Genomic DNA, 3,080 nt, shown 5'->3' with positions numbered 1-3,080 from the left:
TATATATATATATATATATATATATATATATATATATATGCTCTACCTAAAAAGCTGTCTTCGTAAACGCCACAGGCGTAGTGAAGGACAAGATCATTTTAACTGTAAGTCAATATAAAACAGGAGGTTATGTATGATGGCTGTATACGATTCAGAGTCAAATTATCGAGGAATAAGGAACTATTACGTGGTTTAAAAGAATATATGTATATAAGGTGACAAGAGCAAATATGTACGTGCGACAACAATTATAACGCTAAAATTATACTAAAAAAAAAAAAAAGAGAACGAAATTCTGGATCTACCTACGTGTAATTACACCGGACCTATTTTTTTTTTTTTTGAGCGAGTTTAAATTTCAAGGTTCCGGTGCAAGCAAAACAAACAAAAAAAAAAAATTATATACAATAGTACAGCAGCTGGAGAGCCAAGCATTACAATCGTACAACATATCATGGCACGGAATTCGACTCGAGGTGACATAATACAACCCAACACGGGATGAAGGAGGCAAATCTAGATGAACCACAATGATTACCCAGACGGACGTGGAAAAGCGTCAGGTCAAGCTTTGTAGACAAGCGTCAGGTCAAGCTTTGTAGAAAAGCGTCAGGTCAAGCTTTGCCGCCACTCTGTCTGTCATTACGTGAAGGAAAGTCCATTACTTGTCACTCGGAGTCGTAACTTAGCCTCAGTATATTATCATTATTATTCTTTAACGATAACTTTTAAGATTTTTTGTTAACTGGCAAGACTTTTATGCACTGGTACTGACGTGTGTGTGTGTGTGTGTGTGTGTGTGTGTGTGTGTGTGTGTGGTTACTGGAGAGAGAGAGAGAGTGAGAGAGGTACAGCGTATGCAAATTTCTCATCTACCAATTCACAGGGCCTAATGCGTTGCAGCTGTTAATCGCAAGAGTGAAAAAGATTAATTCACATCATGTGCACTATATATATATATATATATATATATATATATATATATATATATATATATATATATATATATATATATATATACTCAATAATATACATGCAGATATATGATGCACCTTTCTCACCCTTCACACATGAATATTATAAACATTATAATCAATCCAACCTAAAGTTAATAACATGACAGAGCATGACCCAAACTTTATCATAAACGAAATAAGATCCAACATACCTAACTCCCTAACCCGACGTGACGAAAAAAATAAATAAATATGAAGTCGAGCTTTGAAAAAAAATGACATACAGGAATAGGAGGCGACACACCAAGTCTAAAAGCTGGAAAGAAAAGAGAGAGAAAAAAAAACGGGGGGAAATAAATCCTAGGCTGGTTAGTTGATCAGTAGGAAGACTAACAACGCTGTTGAATCTTCCCTCGAACGTGAGATAAAAGAGAGTCCCAAACTATCAAACAGGTGGTTTATAAAAGTTGGCTGAGTCAAACTCTTCGCCAACAATGGCAAGTCTGGCGAAGAGGAACAACAAACTAACTTACTCTTAAAAGGAAACCAAAAAAAAAACAACGTAAGTTAAAAAGATATTTACCTTATATCGTTGGGGGTTGTGAGTGAGTGAGTGAGTTGGTTTTTTTTTTTTTTTTTTAGCAGGAGACCAGCGGTGCGACCACCACCAGCAGAGTCAGGTGAGAGTGAGGGAAGAGGAGGTAGCCGCGCGAGGGGTGGTGAGAGCCTGGGAGAGCGTGCGTGTCTGGTGGCTACGGAGCGTCGCGCCGGACTCGCCACTACCTTCACCTGGGCCAACGACGGCGGGTCCGGTGGGCCCGAGCCCTACCCTCCCGCGCCTTGACGTCACCCGCTCCCACGACCAATCACCGCGGGGCTACGCCGAAGAAGGGGCAGGCGGGTCAGCCAATCAGGCGGCTCCTAAGGAGCCACCTGGAGCAAGGGCTGACCAATCAGGGACGCCGAGTGATAACACTAGCACCACGACGGGTTAAGTGGGCAGGTTTGTGAGGGCGGCTATCGCTCCACTCCTCTGTTATCGTCCATCTGTGTGTTCTAGGATCAGCCCAGACACCATATTACACCCCGAAGGTGATTTATTGAGCACAAAATACTGTGTCCTCTGTTTGCTCAAGGTCCGAAAACAGCGTCCATCGAGGGCGGTTTCGGAGGCCCTGCATTTTCGAATTTCGTTTCGCCTTGATTTCCCACGCCAATCAAAGAAAGATGCCATTTGAATGGTGATGTTCCTGTCTGACGTCTCGGTGATGGCGGAACATTACAGCTGGGACCTCTGGTGTGTATATATAGACTTCAACACGACGGCAGTTTAATGTTGATGGCATACGAACGCGCGCTTCTCTACACCTCTCCATAAATAAGTACGGTGTATTTAAGAGAAAAAAAACAAAAATAACGCACCAACAAGAAAAGTCACATGTCGCGACACACACACACAGACTGGTCTTAAAATATCAAACCGTACGATGCAAATTATATGAGAGAGACAATACGTAGGAAAACTACAATTTTACATAATGTACGACCTGTGTAAATTAGGTTAGTTAATAATATGAGGAGAAGCGTTTACACACGGCGAGATGGAAAATCATTGTGATGCAACATACAATTTCGCAGAACGGAGCCGGGGGACATGTAACCTCTTGGTATTGTTCTTCCAGTGAGAGAAATCGACCCCCCGACTGGTACTTAAAAATTAATGGTAATTTATGCGTTTCCAGTCGCAGACGCCACCTCTGGCATCGAAAACTACTTATCTGTGTACGCACGGAACATGTTTACGAGAGGGGTCGCGAAACACACATCAGAATTTAGTTTACTGAGTGTTATTTAGGTTTCAGGTTCTTAATAGCCTATTTCTACATTTCTGACCTATATCTTGACCGGGAGCGGACCTTCAACACCTCCGGATATTAACTACGCATTTACATGTAATCAAACTATATATATATATATATATATATATATATATATATATATATATATATATATATATATATATATATATATATAGTTTTTTTCCCAAAAGAAGGAACAGAGAAGGGGGCCAGGTGAGGATATTCCCTCAGAGGCCCAGTCCTCTGTTCTTAACGCTACCTTGCT

At 41.0% G+C, this 3,080-nt stretch overlaps 1 protein-coding gene across 1 annotated transcript in view; it reads right to left on the bottom strand.

Annotated features, from left to right (window-relative positions):
* The window catches only part of Tk (Tachykinin), a 227,949-nt gene extending 226,200 nt beyond the window's left edge, over nucleotides 1–1,749 (bottom strand). The window contains exon 1 of the mRNA XM_071679042.1: nucleotides 1,540–1,749. The gene's annotated coding sequence lies outside the window, so the exon portion shown is untranslated. The remainder of the gene's footprint in view (nucleotides 1–1,539) is intronic.
* Between the last annotated feature and the right edge of the window lie 1,331 nt (nucleotides 1,750–3,080).

This window comes from Panulirus ornatus, chromosome 29 (genome assembly GCF_036320965.1).
Source record: "Panulirus ornatus isolate Po-2019 chromosome 29, ASM3632096v1, whole genome shotgun sequence".
NCBI lineage: Eukaryota > Metazoa > Arthropoda > Malacostraca > Decapoda > Palinuridae > Panulirus > Panulirus ornatus.
This window is presented reverse-complemented; position numbering and strand designations above follow the sequence as displayed.